Here is a 24,722-nt window from a genome sequence, read left to right as displayed (position 1 = left end):
TTAAGAAACCGATTGGTCAAAAATGTAATAGACCCTCCTAAAAGTATAAAGATCTTTCCTGATATGAAAGGGTTTATGTGCAGGAAATGTATGTCCTGTAGTAACAATCCCTTTCAACCTAGGAAAATGTTAGATTTTAAATCAAGGGTAAACCATAGGAGATATAAAATCAATAATCTCATCACATGTAACACTACACATGTTACTTATGTAGTGGAATGTACTTGCCATTTACAATATGTAGGGCGTACTACCAGACCCCTCCATGTCAGGATCAGGGAGCACATAACAAATATAAAAAACGGCTTCCTGAAGCACAGCCTTTCCAGACATTACCTGGAAGTCCATAATAAAAATCCGAAAGGCCTAATTTTTTATGGCATAGACTCCATTACAGGACATTGGCGAGGGGAAAGTAAGAAGAAAAGATTTCCCAGAATGAGACCAAGTGGATATATCTGCTTGAATCACTTCAACCCAAGGGACTCAATTTAGACATAGACCTGAATTGTTTTATTTCAAATTTTTAATACTCAGTATATTTGTAGTTTTATACCATTTTAATTATCAGGTTCTATTCCCTTGTATTCTCGTGGTTTTTTCTGTTTTGACCACCTACACTTGCCATATTGGTTTGAATTACCACTGGCCCATACCTAGATTTCGGTATACTCTTCTGCACATACCTCTTTCCTTCCCCTATTTCGGGGAATACATTACCACTCCATGGGATACTTTCCACATTCCCCAGGAGATTAATCACTAGCATCCATCACATGTACCACCTCGTGATTCACTATCCTGCACTTTATTGTATATTATATATTACAGTTATTAGTTTACCCACTAATGGCATCCCATGCACCTTATATTTATTATTTCACTACTTATTAGGGTGATTGCTTGCACCACTACTCCTACCTCCATTTCTAATTTTAATTTTTTACCAGTAGGCCATGATTTTAATCCATTCTCCACCTTTTGGATATAGCATACTGAGATTTTATTACTAATTTTCACTTCATATCTTTTCATATAGCCCTTTATCCCTTAGTCCCTGTCCTAGACTAGCACTATGACTCTTATCAGGAGGATTGTGTCAAATATTTATTTGACTATATACATTTATTGCAGTATAAGTAGACCAGCAATATTCCTTTTGTTATTAACATTTTTTTTTGTTACTAACATTTAATTTAAAATTTTTATCATTAAAATTAATTTTTTATCCTTTAATATCTTGTACTACAATCGGCGCGTGAGGTCCAAATGGACGCACAGGTCCGTAATAATGTTTCACCATTATTTGTTATTTGTTCAGCTTATTAGGTTATGTGAATGTTATTTATGCCAAGATTGTTTGTTTGGAGAACATATTTAGTAAGATGGTAAAGGTACTCGGCTAACAAGAATCCATTTCCCCACTGCCATAAATATAAAAATAAACAAAAAAACAAATATGCGGATTATTGGTTATTCCGCCTTTTAACCAATATAGTATATTGCGGAATGATTTAATCTTATAATCTAAATAAGATGTGTGCAATGTCCGCAGTATAGGATCCGGTATGTACGGGGACAACTGGAAGCTGTTTTAGCTGTTCGTAGCATAATACGGAACTGCACACTTACCCTACCCGGCAACTAGGTGCGACATATCATCTGATTGGTTGTTCGTAGGTTATTTTGCGATTGGAGCATTGTTTATGGCCCGATTACCATATTACTATATATAGGCGGAGATGGCATGATGACGCTACTCCTGAAGACGTCATTCTGACGAAACGTGTAGAGCGTCATCGCGTCACATCCGCCTGGTTGGAACGCACATCCGGTCTGTGGAACGCACGGCGTCCCGGAAGTGCACGACCGCAACAGTTGTATACCTGCCGATTGACTCTTTATGTTTGTGAGTACCTTTCTTTTATATTAATAACGCCTTGTTAAACGGTACTACCCTATGTGAGCCTTATTTCCCACATACCCGAGGATACCCCATTTTCCAAGGACAGTGTGACGAAGGACTCGGGCAGGTCAGGACCATACCCCTATCCATAAGACCATCCAGGGAGTTCAGAGGGGATACAGAGGCAATATATCCAAGGCCTGATACCCCTGTAGGGGTGACTACCTCTGGTGAGTGTGGTCCTAAGGGTGCGGGGAGCACAGAGTGGTCACTGAAATCCGGGCACCCTCAAAGCAACATTTAAATGCACCTGCACTGAAGTCACTTTGTTTGCACTTAATATTTACGGACTTATTACCTCTCTTGTTTTAAACATCTATGGACTATTTATTCCTGTATTACTCTGATTAATGCTGCTATAATTTATGGTTGCTTTATTATTCTATATACCTGCTGCAAGGTCTTATATACAGTTTCCTGCGGTTTTATGTCATTCCTCCAAAGATTTATATAGGTGTCTATTTATATATTTATAGGTGTCTATTTATATATTTTTTCACCATTTTTATCACCATTTTTTATACAACACCAACTTTATCATCAGTATATCACCTACATATTTATATATTTATATTTTAAGTTGTGTTGGAACATGGTTACCACTAGGTTGGATTGAAATTGTGGTATTAATTTTTTGGATTCAAGACCATATTTTAATATCATTTACCCAATAGGGTCACTTATCACGGATTCATTGATTTATTTCACCATTCAGAATATACACAGCACAGGATTACTGCACTCAGCACTTTATAAATTTTTAAACACTATTAAGGTCACATTTATTATATTCAAGATTATTTATTTTGCACTTTGACACCTTTGGAGATGTGTACAGAAGATTAAGTAGATTGGCAGCGCCACACAACTCTTTTGATTTTTCAAACCTGTGCCTTTACTGTGGAGGAGATGGACACTTCCTTCGCAACTGCCCGGTGAGACCAAGTAAGGCTCCTTCTCCCAGCTGCATGCATCTCCAGATTCCGGGACCTTCCCCAACTCACCTAGTCCTCTCTGTGTCTTTGCAGGTTTTGGAAGGGGAAGTCAAGCTGCCAGCCATCATTGACTCCGGAGCCTGCAGTTGCTTCCTGGATATCTCTCTAGCAAAGGCCCTTCATATCCCGCTTCAGACTAAAGGCCACAAACTTGAGATCCACCTTGCAGATGGCACCACGCCCAGATCAGGGCCATTACTCAGGAAACCCTACCCATCCTTTCCACAACTGGCCCCAAGCATCAGGAATTTCTTCACTTCGATGTTCTTCCTTCACCCATGTTTCCCATAATTTTGGGAATTCCTTGGTTACGGGCACATAACCCACAGATAGACTGGCTCAAGGGGGAGGTTTCCTTTAAATCAACGTACTGTCTCCAACACTGTATGCCATCTGGAACCCCGCAGTCTGCAAGCTGTCTCTCCATTCAGCCTATCTCTAATGCCAGCCAAGAGGTCCCTTTGGTTTATCATGACTTTCTGGATGTCTTTGACAAGAAAAAAGCGGATGCATTACCACCTCACCGTGCCTATGATTGTCCAATTGAACTGTTGCCCGGTGCAGAAATTCCCTTTGGGCGTATCTTTCCACTTTCAGAAACAGAACTTGAAGCCTTACGTCAATATATTGATGAGAACCTCAAGAAGGGATTTATTCGTCCTTCTTCTTCCCCGGCAGGAGCTGGGATCTTCTTTGTGGAGAAGAAGGATCACACTCTCAGGCCATGTGTGGATTACAGGGACCTAAATAAAATTACCATTAAAAATCGGTACCCTCTTTCCCTCGTTCCCGAACTCTTTCAAAGGTTCCGTACCGCCCGAGTTTTCACTAAACTAGACTTGCGAGGGGCCTACAACCTGGTACGGATCCGCGAGGGCGACGAGTGGAAAACTGCCTTTCGAACCCGCTTCGGGCACTACGAATACCTTGTCATGCCCTTCGGGCTGTGCAACGCCCCAGCCACTTTTCAACACCTAGTGAATGATATCTTCAGAGAATTTTTGGACAATTTTCTCATTGTTTACTTGGATGATATCCTTATTTTTTCTGCCACCCTGGAACTGCACAGAATGCACGTAAGGAAGGTACTGGCTACTCTCAGGAAACACGGACTTTATGCAAAATCAGAAAAGTGCGAATTCGAAAAATCTTCTATACAATTCCTGGGCTTGATCATCTCAACAGATGGAGTGGCAATGGATCCTCAAAAAGTATCTGCCATCCTGCAGTGGCCTGCCCCCACAGACAAGAAAGGCATCCAAAGGTTTGTGGGTTTCGCAAACTTCTACCGGAGGTTCATCAAAGACTTTTCTCACATCATTGCTCCCATTACCCAAATGACCCGGCAACACACCCGTTTTCAATGGTCCTCAGCAGCTCAGATGGCATTTGACAAGCTCACAGCCCTGTTTACCTGTGCCCCTGTGTTACAACATCCAGATCTAGCCTTGCCTTACGTCCTAGAGGTCGATGCTTCGGAAGTGGCCACAGGAGCAGTTCTCTCCCAACGCCAAGGACCCAAGGCGATGCTTCACCCAGTTGCTTTTTTCTCCCGGAAGCTCAGCCAACCTGAAAGGAATTACGATGTGGGTGATCGGGAACTGCTGGCCATTAAGGCTGCTTTCAAAGAATGGCGGTATCTGTTAGAAGGTGCAGCACATCCGATAATGATATTCACCGACCACAAAAATCTTGAATATCTCAGATCGGCCAAACGTTTGAGACCTCGACAAGCCAGGTGGGCATTATTTTTCTCAAGATTCAATTTTCATCTCACGTACTGTCCGGGCTCCAAGAACAGGAAGGCAGATGCTCTCTCACGGATGTTCCCTGAAACCCCTGTGGATGCCACACCCAGCACTATCCTGTACTCCCAAAATTTTCTCCTAATGCAACCAGATCTTAGGTCTACCCTGGAATCAGCCTCTGCCCAATGTTCTGTTCCTGAGATCCCTTCACTCGAGAAACGAGGAAAACTTTTTTGGCACAAGGACAAGATCTTTGTGCCTCAGGAAACAAGACTCGCAGTCTTTAAAACATGCCATGATCATCAACTAGCTGGCCACTTTGGGGTCCGCAAAACTCTGGAACTAATCCAACGAGCCTATTGGTGGCCAAACTTAAGGCAAGACTGTCAAAATTATGTGAGCTCCTGTACAACTTGCCTTCGTAACAAGGGCAGCCACGTCCAAGCCTGGGGTCTACTAAGACCACTTCCTGTCCCAAGTCGGCCATGGGAAATGTTGTCTATGGACTTCATCGTAGAGCTACCCTCTTCAGACGGATTCTCCACAATCATGGTGGTGGTGGATTGCCAATCAAAAATGGCCCACTTTTTGCCCATGATAGGTACTCCTTCGGCCATGGACACAGCACACACCTTTGTGAAGGATATCTTAAGGCTACATGGTCTACCCAGCAGCATCGCGTCCGATCGCGGGGTACAATTTACCTCCAGATTCTGGAGGGCTCTCTGTAAGGTCTTAAACATCCAGGTCTGTTTGTCTTCAACCTACCACCCTCAAACTAACGGCCAAACTGAAAGGACTAACCAGACCTTGGAGCAATACCTCCGCTGCTTTTCCACCTTTTCCCAGGACAACTGGGCAGTCTTACTTCCGTGTGCCGAATTCGCATATAACAATTCCATCCATGCCTCCACTCATCAGTCTCCATTCTGGGCGAACTATGGATTCCACCCATCTTCTTTGCCTACACCTATGCCCGAAGCTACTGTACCTGCCGTCCAAGACAGGGTAGCCTTCATACAAGAAAACTTCCTACTCTTACAGAAAACCTTGCAAAAAGCACAAATGGATTACAAAGAATTCTATGACAAGAAGAAGAAGGACAGTCCAGCTCTGAAGGTAGGAGACAAGGTGTGTCTCTCCACAGTAAACCTTAAGTTGTCCTGCCCATCCAAAAAGCTGGGTCCGAAGTTCATTGGCCCCTTTCCGATCAAAAGGATGATCAATCCCGTGGCCTTTGAACTCTGTCTTCCAAACACATACAGGTTTCACCCAGTCTTCCATGTTTCTCTGCTGAAGCCTGCAAATCCTGGCCCCTTTTCTGGAAGAGATGACTTGCCTCCACCTCCTGTTACGGTAGATGGAGAAACTGAGTACGAGGTCGAATCCATCATGGATTGCCGGAAAAGAGGAAGGCAGGTCCAGTACCTAATAAAATGGAAAGGCTATGCACCAGAGGAGAGTTTGTGGGAACCGGCGGAAAACATACACGCTCCCAGACTCCTGCGAGAATTCTTCAACAGATTCCCTGAAAAGCGATCTTACTTGGGCATCCGGAGGCAATCAGTGAATTCGCGCATTGGCGCAAATGCGCATGCGCGCCCAATCTCGGGCGCACGCAGTCCGGAATGTGCGTGCGCCAATGCGCACGCGCATACGCAAGTGCGTAATGGCGCTTGGCGCCAAACGGCCTATTTAAAGCCAGCTATCACAACAACTAGTTGCTGGATGATCTACAGCCTCCCGTGTTCCCTGTGCCTTGTAAACCTGCTGATCGTGATTTCCTGTCGCTGACCCGGACTGTTTGAAGTTGTTTCTCCTGGCTCCTGACCCCTTGGCTTACTCTTGGATTCATGTTGTCTTCTCCAATACTTGACCTCGGCTTGGCTCCTGACTTCTCTCCAGCATTCTCCCAGTCTGTTCCTGTTGCACCTTGCTACTGCCTGGCTTGCCAAAGTGTTCCGGACCTGCTTGGAACTTCACAACAAGCTCTGTTCCTGCTTCCATCTGGTCATCCCAGCCGGCAACCCATGCTACTTTGGGCACAGCACTCCCTGTCCCACTTCCAGGGGTGCTCTGCACCTAGCCGCAAGGGGGAGCCCTCTCTACACGCCGGCTTCGGATCAGGTACTTGACACCTGCTCACTCAAGGTCCTCATGTGAATGTAGGAAAGATAATAAGAAGATCTAGTGCTCTCCGTTTAAAAATGTATTGGCCAAAGTCTAATGGTTTTACTCTTACATAAAAAGCACATCAGCTGTGCGGGCTGGAACAACAAACAATCTCATGCTAGGTGTCCGTAGAATGCATCGGATGTGCTATAGGCGATCTTCTGGGGTGCCCAACTGATGCTTCAGGCTCCTCCTCTTTATCAGGTTCCCCCATGGAAAGTTGCTGACCATGGGGGCACCCATGCAGGCTCACTCCATAGAGAGCGGGACTCAGCCCCGCCCCTGCTTCCGTGTCACAGGATTTTATTGACAGCTATCAATATTTCCAATGAGGAGAGAGCAGCTAGTGTCACTGTGCTCATGCACATCACTGGATAAAATCTGGCTCAAGTAAGAAAAAGGGGGCTCTGCGGGGGTGCTCGAGCACAGACTGTTTTTCATCTTAATGCATAGAATGCATCAAGGTGAAAAACCTTAAGGCTTTACAACCACTTTAAATGCTCAAGAGCAGCGTAGCGATGCGTTACCAAAGTAAACAAACATTTCAAAAGCCTTTATTTTTAAAAAAAAGTGTTATTTTTTATTTTAAGTAATGTCAAAATTCTAACCTAATCAATAGGACTATAGCTAAAATATGCAAACATCTCTAGTGCATAAAGGTGCAGCAGCATTAGCCGTTAACTATGTTTTCGCTTCCAGCCCCAGTACCTCTAGATCAATAATGATCAATTCAAATGGTCAGTTTTGTTTTCCTGCACACCGCATAACGGTGATTGAAAATGGGGAATGTCATGTGGTCTGTTCATGGGCGGGGCTTAAGGAGCAAGTTTTTCTTTGCCTGTAGGCAAACCTAGGCATTGAGAAATAAAGCTATTCACCCATAACATACTGTATATATTTAAAAAAAAAAAAAAAACCCACAAAAGAAAGCTACTAAATAAACGAAAAGCAATTGGATACATCTTGTAAAATGATATTTGCTATCCAATAAATTATTTTGAAAGTATAGAATCCTTTTATATTGAATTAAAATTGCTTTCCATCTTCTCTGTGTACCTCCTTTCAAGGAAATGCATTTTATTTGTGAGAAATGATGTCAAGAACTGAATTTGTTTTCTAGTCTTCGGGATAGACAATCATTCTGCCTAAAACAACAGTATAACGTCTGCATTTAATATTAAATGTCTGTTTTACTTTAAAGTCTGGCACCAATGAACTAGAAAAAAAAGCCTTGCCTGGGGACTGGATCTGAATCACAGAACTGGCCAACTGATTCTTTTCCCAGGAGCCAGCGCAAATTATTCACAGTGATGAGCACAGGCTCCTGATACAGTACTGCATATTCCAGCTGCAGCAAGAGCAGGAAAAAACAATGTGCTCATCAGAGCTATTTCTAATACATGCAACCTTCTTATGTACAAATAAATGGTTAAATATATTGAGAAGTTTACTAATATTGCATCTTTAAGAGGCTAAGAATTTTTACAAGTGCTGCAAAAGAAAAGAAAAAAAATTACAATTGTCTACCCTTTTATCTCTGGTGTTCTCAGCTTAGAAAAGCCCATTGGCATCTTGTTTTGTTTGTACTGGCTATACATGCAAAATGCTAGCAAAACCTTTTTCTTTTATCTAAGGCAGGAATATTGGCAAGAGATATTTCTATTGTATTTATTTCTACTATGGCCTTGGGTGAAGAGGGGTGAGGAAATTGGTGTTAAAATGTGACTCATGTCTGCACCTCGCATCTGTTGAATTTCTTTGGTCCCAGGTTTTGGCAAGACTCTTAACTTGGTCACACATTTCCATTTTATGATATGACATTAAGGAAGCAGCTGTAGGATAAGAAGACTTGGAATATAAAAAGTGGTTGTTTTGGAGTAAGTATGAAAGTACTATGAAAATACCCCTATATCTTTGGGTGGGTTGCCAACATAACCAAGAATGCATATAAAAAAGGTTATTCTGCATAGAACGCAGAAAAAAAGTAGGTTACTATTATCGGCAGAGTAAGAATCGGGGAACAATTGTAAGTGTAATCATAGATATTTATTTATAAATTATCACGTGAAAATTCACTATCGTGCAGTATACATGCAAGAAGTAATCAGTGGTATATACAGGAAACAAGACAAACAAACATATAAACAAACAATGATAACTGTACCGACCGGTGCACAAATATCTCAATATCAAGGAGAAAGGAAAGCATATGAATGATGTATTTCCACATGGGTAAGTCTATTGCAGAATGTTTCTCTCAAATGAGTGTTGAATATAACCCCCTTGCTATTCTATTGAGGAAGCTCGGACCCATCCGATGTGACTGAGTTGGTGCACAATAAAATAAAGCATGCAGATTGACCAACGATAATGAGTATCAAGTCCAGTCAATCAAAAAAGCGGAGATGACATGTTTTGTAAAACCATCAGGAAATGTCGGCAGTGATGTGGAAGATCGTGGCTAGATAGAGGTGCTGGAGAAATATATTGCAGTGAACTACTGCTGGGAGATCGTGGAGCAGGTTGCCTATGACACATCTGGTTGTGTATGGGGACTTAAGCAGAGTTGTAGGTGGGGATTCCTATGTCTCTGATGGCTGGTATGCCGATTCTTCACCCCTCCTCATAACCTGTATAGGCTAATGCTGACTAGGTGTCTCTCCTATTGCGTAAAGCAATGTATAGCTGTAGCCGGACAGCTGAAGGGAATGGTGTGTGAGGTATCTGTAGGTGTATGGGGACTTGTGCAGAGCATGGGGCAATCCACAGTGTGGACCGGTGGGATGGGTGCTTAGTATATAGCATGCAACGGTGCAGAGTAGTCTCTTAAAGCCTTCCGGTCACTGGTGCCTATAGCTCTGCCAGCCGTGTGGCTGTTTGTTCCCACGTTTCGTGTTTTATACACTTCCTCACAGGAGCTGGCACAATCGACAATCTACAAAAGAGTACATGTAAAAGTAACATTGGAAATATCAAGTATCAAAGCCTACTAGGGCAATGTATATCATAATTCATGCTTACAGATTAGTCCAAGCTGTTGCCTCATGGAACCTGCGGTGGAGGGTCCTCTAGAACCGTCTAACCCGGGAGCTGAGGGAGCCATAACAAGCGCACGTTTCCAATGTTACTTTTACATGTACTCTTTCTGTAGATTGTTGATTGTGCCAGCTCCTGAGGAAGTGTATAAAACACAAAACGCGTAGAGAATATGTGCATGTATGGATACAATATCTATGTATTATGTATGTTTGGTATTATATTTTTTGTTCCTGCATTGTCATGTATTATTGCACATTTTTCAACATGCTTTGGTCAATTCTGACCACATTTTTTGCATCCACTGTCTGTATTATATATATATATTTTTTACCATCTTTGCCATGCAATTAAACTGGTCCACATTCTTGATTCCATCGTATGTGTATTGGTTTATTTTGCATGTATTTTTATTCCATGTATTTTTATTCCAATGTTATATGGCCATGTTTGGTACACACACCTCATTCAAAGTCCCAAACCCTCATTTTGTCTGAGTTGATCTATAGAACACAACATGACACACAGATTTTTGATATATGCCTATGTATTTATTGTTGTAATGTAATGTTTTCTTTTTAATAGACTGTATCTCTTTGCTGCCAAGACACAAAGGTCCTGAAGAAGTGATTATGCGAATTGCGTTGACCTCTTGGAGCATATAGCAGACATGTCTTATTTCATATATATTATGTTTTCCTGATTGGAAGCTGTGGGGTCATCTGACTGGCAGTATCACAACCAGAAAGTGAAGGAGAAGGAAAATCCTTGACAGAATAAATTGTCAACTGAAGCTTAAAACTTTGAGTAAATCTTTATGGAATCACTCATTTAGTAATATTACACACACAAGCAACATGCAATACCAAAAAAAAAACAAAACAGTAGTAGTGTGTGTATATTTGTGATGCAATAATAAAGAAAATATTTGCTTAAGGGTTTAAGCTTCAATTTACGATTTATTCTGTCAATGATTTTTCTTCCTCAAATGGTGGCTTGGTGTCAGTTTTCTGAAAGGAAACACACTATTAATATTTATTTGGTTGAGGATAAATGAACCCCTACACTTTTTAGTGTGAAACTGAATATGGACAATCTTCAAAAACACCCCATCTCCAGTGCTATAAAGCTATATAAAACAACAACACTGGTGTGGTGTGACTGGCAAACTGGCAGTGGGCAGACGGCACTTCCTGGATGTGCCAAAAATCATTAAGAAAAAAAAAAAAACTGAAAAAAAAGCATGGATCACTTCAGTGCTCAGCATTTGGGAATATGTAGGTTTTTCTGTAAGAACACTAGTTGATCCACATGCTCTGGTTGGAGGGTGCTTCTTTTTGCAGTTACCACATCTCCTGCAGTAGAGAAAATCCACTCTGCAGACACACTTGTGCCTGGGATACACAAGCATTGCTTTGACAGCTGAGAGAGGAGGGGAAATATGACCTCATGCTCACGTCACCAGTTCAAAGGGTTCTCAGTGAGAGGCAGAGGTGGGGCTTTACAATATTTTTCCATTTCCTCTTCAGCCCTGGCATAGGGGGTCTTGGGTTCTATTGTACATTCAGTGTCAGTGAAAGACTATTCCAGCAAAGTCATGAGCAATGATGTTAACTTTCTTTTGTGAGGAGAATGGCTGTCATTGATAGGTGTTTCTTCTTCCGGAGTTAATTTTCCCCTAGGCACTTCATACACATTTGTCCTCCTATTAGATGTAATCTGCATTTGAAGAAAAGAAAGAATAGAAAGTAGCATAAGAGCACATACTGAACTGCCTGCGATTCTGATGGGGTGCGGAAACCGCACAGGAATCGGTGCAGTTCCAGCACAGCATCAGTGTGAAGCGGGGCTTACACAACAATGTAGCTGAGCTACTAGCTGTCAAGAAACATGATGAAAACTGAAAATTTACTGTGAAATACTTACCATAATTTTTCTTTCCTGATGGACTCCATGGGAGCATACGTTTGGGTAGCCCCGCCCTCACTCCTACCTCATAGGACCCCACTCCTATAAATTTTCAGGCTGAGCCAGAGGCCGCGTTCCGTAACTAGCCTACTCATGACTCTGGGAGGGAACTCCTGCTGCCATGGAGTCCATAAAAAAAGGAAAATGCAGTAAGTATTTGATAGTAAATTTTTTGTTTTCCTGACAGACTTCCATGGCAGGATACGTTTGGGAACTAACTAGCCCAAAAAACATGGGTGGGATGTCAGAAAAGCAGGGTTTCAGGCACAGGCAAAAAACCCTATGGATAAATATTGACAGCATAAGAAAGTTAGCTACACCCCACAAAGAGCCAGAACAGCTTTAATGGAAGCTATGTCATCCTCCAACTATTACTGGCTGCCTTTCACATGGAACCCACAAAGCCTACACACTCCTGGATGAGTATGTGGTGAGTATAGCTATAAACACTACCTGTACTGGGGAGAAAGCCACAAGGACCCCTCTTGGCACAAGGCCCAGATCCCAACAAATCTCCTGACTGAGGAAAAGAACCCAAAGAAAGGCTGCCTTTTCGACTGAGACTTTACTCAAAACTGAACTGAAAGAGATTCCACCTGAAGCAGCAAACTTTCAAGGGGTCTTAAGAGCCCTGATTCTGGCCAAGCTTTCTGCTAAGGATGTAGACCTAGAGAGATTGACATCATGGCTTAATCCATACTCCAACTGGACTGGAGGGGGATCCCATCTGGAGCTGTAAGTCACCAAAGGATCCTTCCTAGCCTAAAGCTGTGATCTTGGCAAACTTCCTGGTTGAAGAGATAGCCCTTAGAGTGCATGTCTTCAAAGCGCAGTCTTTACCCAGGCTGAACTGCAAAAAGATCTCACCTGGAGCCAGCAAGAAAGCCCAGAGCAAGAAGTAAACCCTGCCTGGAGAGACTTGGTTCTCCTTTGAGTCTCGGATGCAACCCCCCCCAACAAAGTATTGGATGAGTAAAGGATAGTCTACCCAGGAGACATACATTAGATATGACAGGGACTGCAGAGATCTGCGCTCCAAGAGAGCTTTACGATCAGTTGAAGTCCGGAATGTACCTGACCAGAGGACTGAAGCAAAGAGAAAAAAAGCAGTCCAAACTAAACAAGCTATATTCAAATCCTTTTGTAGGATTTATAGATATTAGCTTAAAAAAACAGCCAAGCCTGATTAGTCTCTTCCTGCCAAGATGAGAAAGTTGAAGAGATGAACAAAGTAGGAATATTGCTCTTTTTGACAGAAGATCTCATTCGAGAGAAAGGACTTCAATCCGGTACCCCAGTATCAAAGGCAGGAACCAAGGCCTGTTTGACCAATAGGGAATTACGGCAAACATTGCCACCATCTTAGCAACAGACTAAGAAGTTATTCCCAGCTATTTGCAATTAAATGAAGCTAGCCCTTGAAGGGGACTGCTCGACTCCCGCAGTGCAGACAAGATTGTCCCACTTGTAGAATTATCCCCAGCTGCTAGGTGCACTAAATCAAAACTACATCAAAAATTATTATAACATATTAGTGATGTTTCTAAATGAACTTAAATCTCATATATAAATCATAAGTCCAACAGTCCAAAATAAATGTGGATCTTCCAATCCGTGATGATATGAAAAACAGGTTCAAGGGGCAGGAATCAAACAGGTGCTATCCAAAATGATAAATGTGAAATCCCACCACCTTGTAGATTTCCTCCTTACCCGGCGGATGAAAGGTAAGTGCAAAAAATAATTTCCAAAAAAGACACTCTTCTTGTGACAACAACCGCAAAACCTCTGTGCTCTTCACCAATCAGTGCAAAGGATTACTCTAGCCTCTTACCAGATATAAATGATATGTGGGCTCTAAAGTGCTCATATATGGAGAAATGTTCCACTCCCTTCCCAATCAGACCAGGTGTAGTGGCTTCCAAAGATGTATTCTATCTCTGTCGAAGTCCTATTGGAGGAAACGCGTCAGCAAGGAGGCGTGCCGTCACATACGTCACTGTGCTGCAGCCAGAGGTGAGTACCTTAGGAGATCCTGTCTGCTATATATGATTTCTAAAGCAAGAAATATACCATATTCATGTAAGTGCATTACTTGTTTTGAATAAAAGTTTTAAAATGGTAATACACTATCAGCTACCGTTTATTTACATGTCTCTACTGTGGAGGAATATCTGAAAGCTCTATCTAAGGTTACATCTTTGGAAGCCACTACGCCTGGTCTGATTGGGAAGGGAGTGGAACATCTCTCCATATATGAGCACTTTAGAGCCCACATATCATTTATATCTGGTAAGAGGCTAGAGTAATCCTTTGCACTGATTGGTGAAGAGCACAGAGGTTTTGTGGTTGTTGTCACAAGAAGAGTGTCTTTTTTGGAAATTATGTATTGCACTTACCTTTCATCCGCCGGTGAGGAGGAAATCCACAAGGTGGTGGGATTTCACATTTATCATTTATCATTTTGGATAGCACCTGTTTGATTCTTGCACCTTGATCATCACGGATTGGAAGATCCACATTTATTTTGGACTGTTGGGCTTATGATTTATATATGAGATTTGTTAATTTGGAAACATCACTAATATGTTATAATCATTTTTGTTGTACAGTAAAACCTTGGTTTGAGAGTAACTTGGTTTGAGAGCGCTTTGCAAGACAGGCAAATTTTTTAAATAAATTTTGACTTGATATACAAGCGATGTCTTGATATACAAGTAGCGTCATGTATAAAAAAGAAGAGAGGAGCCATATGGTTACATTTAATGAAGGTTCAATATTTAGCAACTCACATGGTTGATGATTAAAACAGGCACATCTAAGTATGCAGGCATCCGGGGTGAAGCTGTCCACATAGACCATCCTCTGCACAGCCATGTAACGCCGAGTGCTCCGGGTTCCGTGGCTTCCCTGGAGCACTCAAGGTGTGCTGCGGGCTGCAGCGCTCCGGTCGGCGTCCCCGACCGTGAGCGCTGTTCCCCCGCATTAGTGGAACTCACCCGCCGGGTCCTCTCTGCTCCCGGCGCACGCCGGGTTCCTTCCTCCTCTCGGCGCGCGCGGCCCCGCTCCCTAGGGCGCGCGCGCGCCGCAGCATGTAAATTTAAAGGGCCAGTGCACCACTAATTGGTGCCTGGTCCAATCAGCCCAAATTCAATAAAAACCCACTTCCCCTTCCTGTCCTTGCCGGATCTTGTTGCCTTTGGTACCTTGAGAAAGCTTTTGGTGTATCGTTCCCTGCCTGTGTATCTGACCTTCTGCTGTTGCCCCTGACTATGAACCTTGCCGCCTGTCTTGACCCTTTGCTCCGTCTGACCTTGCCATTCTTCCTGGAGGTAGACGCCTCCTCTGTTGGAGCCGGAGCGGTTCTTCTTCAAAAATCTGCTAAAGGGAAAAACGTCACCTGCGGTTTCTTCTCAAAAACTTTTTCTCCCCCTGAAAAGAACTACGCCATCGGAGATCGTGAACTTCTAGCCATTAAATTGGCACTGGAAGAATGGAGACACCTTCTGGAAGGATCCCCTCATCCGATCACCATCTATACTGACCACGAAAATCTCTCGTACCTTCAGTCTGCCCAGCGCCTTAATCCACGCCAGGCCAGGTGGTCATTGTTCTTTGCCCGATTCACCTTCCAAATCCATTTTCGTTCTGCTGATAAAAACATTAGGGCGGATGCCCTATCACGCTCCACCGATGCCTCCGAGGATGAAACCGTTCCTCAACACATCATTCCTCCTGAGTGTCTAATTTCAACTGCCCCTGCTTCACTGGTACCAGTTCCTCCAGGGAAAACATTTGTTCCTCCACGTCTTCGCCTGCGGACTCTCAAATGGGGTCACTCCTCTCACCTGGCGGGTCATGCTGGAATTAAAAAGACGACTCAACTAATTGCCAGACACTATTGGTGGCCTTCCTTTGAGAAAGATGTGACGGAGTTCGTTCGGGCCTGTACTGTCTGCGCACGTGATAAAACTCCCCGCCAGAAGCCTGCAGGTCTTCTTCTCCCTCTGCCAGTGCCTGAACAGCCTTGGTCCCACATAGCAATGGACTTCGTCACGGATCTTCCTGTATCCCATGGCAACACAGTCATATGGGTGGTTGTCGACAGGTTCTCTAAAATGGCACATTTTATTCCGCTCCCTGGCCTCCCTTCTGCGCCACAGCTGGCAAAGCAATTCTTTTTACACATTTTTCGTCTCCATGGTCTTCCAACACACATCGTCTCCGATAGAGGCGTTCAGTTTATCTCAATGTTTTGGAGAGTTCTCTGCACCCAATTGAAGATCAAATTGAACTTCTCCTCTGCCTACCACCCTCAGTCCAATGGACAAGTGGAGAGGGTTAACCAGATCCTTGGTGACTACCTGCGACATTTTGTCTCCTCCCGTCAGGATGATTGGGTCGACTTGTTGCCCTGGGCCGAATTTTCTTACAACTTTAGAGACTCTGAGTCATCCACCAAATCCCCGTTTTTTGTGGTGTACGGCCGTCACCCGCTTCCCCCCCCTCCCCATTCCCACTTCTTCTGGAGTTCCTGCCATTGATGACTTGACCCTGGACTTCTCCTCCATCTGGAAAGAGACTCAAAAGTCGCTCACCCTCGCCTCTTCTCGCATGAAGAGACATGCAGATAGGAAAAGAAGAACTCCTCCTGTCTTTTCTCCTGGGGACAGAGTGTGGCTCTCTGCCAAATACATCCGGTTTCGGGTCCCCAGCTACAAACTGGGTCCACGTTATCTTGGGCCTTTTAAAATCAAAAGCCAAATTAATGCTGTCTCTTACAAACTCCATCTTCCTCCTTCTCTCCGTATTCACAACTCCTTTCATGTATCCCTCCTCAAACCCCTCATTCTTAACCGATTTTCGCCCAAGGTCATCGTTCCTGCTCCTGTCTCTGGGTCCTCTGACGTCTTCTCAGTAAAAGAGATCCTCGCCTCCAAGGTCGTCCGAGGTAAAAAGTTTTTTTTGGTTGACTGGGAGAATTGTGGTCCTGAGGAGAGGTCGTGGGAGCCCGAGTCCAATATCCTTGACAAGGACCTCATCCACAGGTACCTGGGCTCCAAAAAGAGGGGGAGACCTAAGGGGGGGGTACTGTAACGCCGAGTGCTCCGGGTTCCGTGGCTTCCCCGGAGCACTCAAGGCGTGCTGCGGGCTGCAGCGCTCCGGTCGGCGTCCCCGACCGTGAGCGCTGTTCCCCCGCATTAGTGGAACTCACCCGCCGGGTCCTCTCTGCTCCCGGCGCACGCCGGGTTCCTTCCTCCTCTCGGCGCGCGCGGCCCCGCTCCCTAGGGTGCGCGCGCCGCAGCATGTAAATTTAAAGGGCCAGTGCACCACTAATTGGTGCCTGGTCCAATCAGCCCAAATTCAATAAAAACCCACTTCCCCTTCCTGTCCTTGCCGGATCTTGTTGCCTTTGGTACCTTGAGAAAGCTTTTGGTGTATCGTTCCCTGCCTGTGTATCTGACCTTCTGCTGTTGCCCCTGACTACGAACCTTGCCGCCTGCCTTGACCCTTTGCTCCGTCTGACCTTGCCTTTGCCTTGTCCTTCTGTACCGCGCCTGAATCAGCTGTCTTTGAGGTTGAGCCGTTACCGGAGGATACGACCTGGTTGCTACCGCCGCAGCAAGTCCATCCCGCCTTGCGGCGGGCTCTGGTGAAAACCGGTAGTAACTTAGAACCGGTCCCCTGGTACGGTCCACGCCAATCCCTCACTGACACAGAGGATCCACCTCCAGTGCCATCACCTGCCGCCAGTCCGGACCCTGACAAGCCATCTTCATCATCCTTTCCCCGCTGCACTCCACGAGTGAATCTAAGCCTCACTTTCAGATCAATCTACTGCAGGCTATTCTTCCCAGTCAGGATTGCAGACTGACAGTGGTGAGAGACAGTGGTTCAGAAGATGGTCTATGTGGACAGCTTTACCCCGGATGCCTGCATACTTAGGTGTGCCTATTTTAATCATCAACCATGTGAGTTGCTAAATGTTGAACCTTCATTAAATGTAACCATATTGCTACACTTAGATGCGCCTCTCATCTCTCTTATATTCTGTAGCTCTGCTAGATTTTGCTTCTAATCCCCTTGGGAAGGCTGCATATTGTGGATGGACATTTTATGGTTACACAACCTATCACATTGCTATAATCTTTGTATATTGACTATAAACCGAAGGACTTGTGGAACAAATCATCTGAGTTTCCATTATTTCTTATGGGGAAATTTGCTTTGATATAAGAGTGCTTTGGATTACAAGCATGTTTCCAGAACGAATTATGCTCGCAATCCAAGGTTTTACTGTAGTTTTGATTTAGCGCACCGATATATTTCACCCATCAATATTTATTTATTTCTGGTAGCAGCTTATTCACATATCAGCGCACACTTTTCACATTTTTTCACTCCCAGTTGATTGCTATCAAACTATGCTAGCCCTTTAAGGGGATTGTTTAGACTCTCGCAATGCAGACAAGAATGTTCTACTTGTAGAATCATCTCCAGCTATTTGCCATCAAAATAAAGCTAGCCCTTGAAGGGGCAGAATAAACTGTTGCAATGCAGACCAGATTGTCCCACTTGTCATAATTATTATTTAGGATAGAATATTCCTCATCCCAACTTTCATTGCATTGGAAGGGAGGTAAGGGTTAAGGCAGGCTCCCAGGCTGCAATTGTAGACAGATATACCCCTTTAGGGACAAGTCCAACACAAGGCTATCACCAGAAGACGCTACAAGCCCCCAGGGACACACCCAATCCTGAGTGAGTATACCCCTGAAGGACACAGCATCCTCCAATGACAATTACATGTATACGGCTAAGCTGATGAAGGCCACATCAAACAAACAGGCGACTCATTATGCTGGCAAACCTCTTCCCCATAAGTGCCTTAATCTGACATCCTGCAGTGCAGGTAGAAGAGTCCTGATTGGGGATTGAACTTGAGCAACCCAGTACTGCAAGGTGCTGACCACTAAGACATTCTGCTACTCTGTCCTTCTGTTCAATTCGCATCCCTCTTGAAGAATTATCTTCTAGCTTAAACATCATAGGAAAAAAGGCAATGCACTCCTTTGGAAGTGCTAAATACTTGCATTCCAGGTACATTTTAGGCATCCTCACAGCCTACGAAAGGAGGTACCAAAAAAACCTGCTCAAAGATCTTTCTCAGCTGCATATTCATTTTAGGAATTGTTTGAAGAGAGTTAAATTGGCCAATTGACTATTCCTGCAAGGAAAAGATTGACATTGTCAGAGTATAGAATCCTTGCACAGGCAGAGTTGTAACAGACTCCTTTAGAGTGTCTTGACTACCCGTGGCAACCTGACGGTCACTGTCATCTTGCAACCTGGATGCCTGAGGAAGACAGGAAATTCATACAGGGTTTTACAAGCCAAGGCATAAGCAGCAAAGACCCAGTTTACAGTGTGAATAATACATGTAGATCTGGAGATGCTTAATAGCAAGTGTCCATTAGTCAGCTTTTCATACACTAGCTTTAAGAGACCTTTCAGAAGGGCTGATAACCAAGAAACAGTAGGGAGTAGGAAGACACTGCCCCCCTCCAGCTATAACCTGCATAGAGCAGACAAGGCATAGAGGTATAAGGCTGCAGAGGACTTGTTGCAGAAAAAAACAAATCTCAGTAAGTTTAAGGGAGAACTGCACATTGTTAAGGACATAAATATTATAACATATACAATTGCTACTCAAGTCATGCAGTCATTTATTAAATAACATTCCCAATATGAACTGCAGCTGCTGAAGTTTCTCAAGCTGTTCAGAGAGACAAAGTAACAGTTGTTAGTTTGCTAGGTGAGAGAAATCCCTAAGAGGTTAAACACTGCTAAAGGAATACTACCACAGCAGACTTCTCTACACAGGTGATTTCATTAGACAGAGCCTCCAACACAGAAAGTAAAACCTTGCTAAAACAAACAGATACGTGTTCAGGACAGAAAGTAACTGCTCCAAACTTTGATAAAAATGGTACAATGCACATCACAGCATACACATCTCCATATGTTTTCATTTTGGTTATTATTTATTTATTTTTCTTTTCTAACACAAGTGGAGTTACTCCCTAGCAACCCGCATGGCATCTGGTCCCTTCTGCTGACCTCAACCAAACATACTCACATATCCTGGACCTCGTCCGCAGAACAATCGATGCACCCGCAGGGCGAACCAGATCCCAGGAACAGCAGAGCACACATTCATGTTGGGCAAACTTTAGAGGTCGCCCGCTTTTAGCAGGGTATCCGACCTAGCGCAACTGTTCGCCATTGACAGAGCTTCCATTATTACAGGTGTCAATCTTCTGTGCATGTGTGCCATTCACCACCTTGCTGTTATCTGGGCATTTGATGACTACTGGAGCCATTCTGGAACTTCTGGACACCACAGGATGCTCCCAATATCTGCACTGCTGTCCTGCATGAGACCCCAGTCGTCACGTCTTCCAAAAGGTAGGATACTTCATATACAGTAAAATGGTGCTTATGAGCGAGGAGGACAAAAAAGGAACGTGGCCTCTGGCTCAGCCTGAAAATTTATGGGAGTGGGGTCCTATGGGGTAGGAATGAGGGCGGGGCTACCTAAACGTATGCTGCCATGGAAGTCTGTCAGGAAATTAAAATTACCTCCAGAGATGCAGCCTCCTCAATCACTCCTCTGTATATCTCCAATCTTTCCTCCTCAGTGAGAATAAAAGGCAGTCCCTTAAAGTGAGGATCCAGTGTAGAGGCTGTATGAAGGATCTTCTTCTCTGCCTGTTATGATGGCATTCTTGATCTCATGGATCATGGGGGTGTTTGTCATGCTCTGGAGAAGTTGTGCATTTAGAGGGGCAACAAGAGACAATGTTGGATTGCGCTCTTCTGACATCAGCATGGTTGCATCCTTCATTGGCTTTTACGCACTCACAGCATCCTCTGCATTTGTCACATCGGTTTTGTTGAGAGTGCAGAGATCAGACTCTCCTTTTCTGACTTCTAGAGACAGCAAGGTGGCACAGACTGCAGCTTGTTGTTCTAAAAACCTCTCGATCATGTCATATGTGCTGTTCCATCTTGTTGGCACATCAGTTATCAGCTTATGATTATTCAGGCCAAGACATTTCTGTTTCTCTTTTAGACAGTGGCTTTCTCTACTGCTACGGTGAAAGAATGTGGATATTCATCACACTCTGCTGAGAAGCCTGGAGAGCGTGGCCACTTTCAGCGCCTGCAGGGATGCAAGATTGAGTGTATGGGCGAAACATTTTACTTAAGGGAATTTCCCAACTTGAGCCGCAACTATCATGTTAACCGCGTTGTCGGTCACAAGCACTACAGATTTATCGGACAGCTGCCATTCTTTCACAACATGAGATAGTAGCTCTGCCAGATGAGCACCCATGTGAGACTCATACATGGCTCTCGGTTGCAGCACATGTGAAAAGATCTGCCAGTCCTTACTAATGTAATGTGCTGTTATTGTAACATAAGACTCTGTCCTGACTGAAGTCCATAAATCAGGTGGTATTGCGACTCGACTGGCTTGGTTCGTTGACGCAATTACTTGAGCTTTGGTTTGGTGGTAGAGTGCAGGTATAACGTTTTCTGTAAGGTGACTGCATGACGGGATCTCATAACGTGGCTCTAGCGTCTTCAACAGGTAGCGAAACCTGGTGTTGTCCACAACAAAGTAAGCCCGTAGGTCCTTAGCAATGAAAGCTGCCATAGCTTTGGTTAGTTTCTTCCCTTTTTCAGAGTTGGGTGGCAAAGTTGATAGCATGGCATCAATTCTTGGCTAACCTGGGTCTATTTCCTTGGTACTGGCAGTGGCACTGGTATTGGCAGGTGTTAGCATCGCAGAGTGAAAACAGCTAACATGTTTTCTCAAGTTAGTAGTGCAGTACTTTCCCTGTAGGGCTTGCTGTATGATGACTTGTTAGGCCTCCTCTGATTACCAGTACACAGTCACTTAGGGTACAGTTCACACATCCCTCCTTACTCCCAATGGCTCGTCACTCAATAAACAGTCCAGGGGTATTGGTTTTTTAATATTTAGTTTGGAACTTGGATGGTAGAAGGGCATAATGGGATTTTTGTACTTACCGTAAAATCCATTTCTCTGAGTTCATCAACGTACACAGTGCTCCATAAATCATAACTACTGGGTTATATTGCCTCCACCAGGAGTAGGACTGGGAAGAACAAAAAACACTTGGCTACGCCCATTGGCCATCCTCAACTTGGTATATAACCCCCCTCTCTGCTCTAGGTAATTTGTTTAGTAGCAAGCAGTATTAGAAGTATCAGAACTCCATAGAGGGGTGGGTGCTGTGTCCGACGATGAACTCAGAGAAATGGATTTTACGGTAAGTACAAAAATACAATTTTCTCTTTCGTTCATCGGCAGACAAAGCCCTCCATAAATCATAACTACTAGGATGTCCAAAAGCAGTGCCAAAAGGAAAATGAGGGTTGGGGAAAATAACCCAAGGCTAAACATAAGTGCCCTTAACCAGGACACAGGAGCCTTAACTGGTTCAAAAGAGCCCCATCTGAAAAAATAAAAGTTTAAAGAAAAACACTCCTCAAGAGGGAACAGCCCCTCTTAAACAGCAGCCTGCAAAACTTTGCGGCCAAAAGAAGCATCCACAGATGCCAAAGTATCTACCTTATAGAATTTTGTGAAGGTGTGCACCGACGACCAAATGGCAGCTTTGCAAACTTGCGATATTGATGCCTGATGACTGAAGGCCCAAGAAGCACTCAGCACCCAAGTAGAATGCGCTGTGACAGGGAAAGGTGGAACCTGACCTTTAATGGAATAGGGCTGAGACACCCTCTGTCTGATCCATCTGGAGATGGTAGCCAAAGAAGCGGCCAGGCCTTTTTTTGGTCCGTCCGTAACCACAAAAAGCGAGTCTGACCTCCGAAAGGACTCAGTAGCTGTCAGATACACCAAAATCGCACAAACCACATCCAAGGTATGCAAAGCAAATTCCTTGGGATGAGCCGGCTTGGGACACAAGGAAGGCAGCACAATGTCCTCATTCAAATGGAAGTCAGAGACAACTTTGGGCAGGATTGATGGACAGGGATTAAGAACCACCAAATAGGGACTGCAACAGGATAATGCCACCACTTCTGATACCCTGCGGGCAAAGGTAATAGCCACCAAGAATGTCACCTTGTGGAATAACGTAGACAAGGTTATCTCCCAAAAATTCTCAAATGGAGTTTTCTTGGAGAACCAAAAACACTAAGTTTAAATCTCATGGTGGCAAAAGAGACTGTACAGGTGGAGCCACATGTCGAACTCCCTGGATGAAGGTACAAACCAAAGAGTGCGTGGTTAGGGGTCGCTGAAAGAGTATTGCCAAAGCAGACACCTGGCCCTTGATGGTACTCAAGGCCAACCTCTGAACAACGCACCGTTGAAGAAAGATTAAGATCCGAGCCACAGAAAAGGACCAAGGATGAGCACCAATCGACTCACACCAAGAAATGTATGCTTTCCACGTACAATGGTATATCTTGCTGGAAGATGACTTCCTCCCCTTTACCATAGTAGGGATCACTGATCCAGAAAACCTCTATATCTCAGTACATGACTTTCAATAGCTAAGCCATTAAAACTAGTGACTGCAAAGCAGGATGTTAGGTTAGCCCTTGGGACAACTGGTCTTCTTTGAGAGGAAGTCCCCAAGGGATGATTACGGCCACCAGGATTGTAAAATCATCGCTCTTGATTCCTCACAGGAACTGTGGAAGAAGCCTGAGCCGAGGTTGATATTGGCCTTACCTTGGCCCTTGAACGCCTGAGGCATCTGCCAGAGGAACCCGTGATCTCGCCATGAACTTCGGTATCCTCCTGTGGAGCCGAACCTGCTAAGAGAGCTGCATGTAGGATTGTGCAAACAGAACTGCCTTGAAGGTGGCTACAATCAGACTCAAAACCTGTCTGCAGATCGGGAGAGAGAACTATCTGTGTGATAGTAGCCGGTGAATCACGGCCTGTGGTTCCTGAAATTTGTCCAGAGGAAGGACCACCCTGATCTGAATAAAAAACAAGACCTAAGTAATTAAATTCCCTGGACAGGGATGGGTCGGCCTTAGGTAGTTACGACATTACCTGAACCTTTGCAGAAATTAAATCCGCAAAAAGAGACTCGGAACCAAAAAAACCTGCACAGAACTAACTTTGCCTCCTTTCTGGGTACCCCCAAAATAAATGTTTTGCTAATCCCCTTGACGCTCACAAAAGAAGTCCACGAGGCCGGAAAACCAGCCAAGATGTCCCCCCACCCCAATAATGGGTGAGGGCAGACCTTGTCTGTGGGAGCTAGCTCTAGGCTTACCAGACGAAGGTTGCTTGGATCCTCCCGGGGAAGATTCGAAAGATCTATTTCCCTTATTCTCAGTCCCAGAAGCACAACATTATTTTCTATGGGCTGAGAAAGAGGGCCCCCATCTGCAACAAGGCTCCTTCCCTTTCCTGGATTGTGGCAGGAGGGTACTCTTCCCCCCTGTGATACCCTTAATGATGTCATCCAGGGTAGCGCCAAACAGGCGATCGTCTTGAAAGGGAAGATCAATGAGACCTTTCTTGGAGGCTTGGTCTGCAGACCAATTCTTAAGCCACAGCACATGCCTAATCACCACTACTGAAACAGAAAGTTTGGACAGCACAGGAGCTGTATCCAAAGCTGCATCACAAATAAACTGCAGCCCATGAACCAACTGGTCCGCTAAATCAACATAAGCAGCGGGGACCTGCTCAACCTCACCAGGGCTGAGGCAAAAGACTGACCGCAATGCCGAACCAGCCATAGTAAACATACC

The sequence above is a fragment of the Pelophylax lessonae genome (assembly GCF_965119305.1).
Source record: "Pelophylax lessonae genome assembly, chromosome: 10".
NCBI classification, from domain to species: Eukaryota; Metazoa; Chordata; class Amphibia; order Anura; family Ranidae; genus Pelophylax; species Pelophylax lessonae.
Note: the sequence above shows the minus strand (reverse complement) of the source record.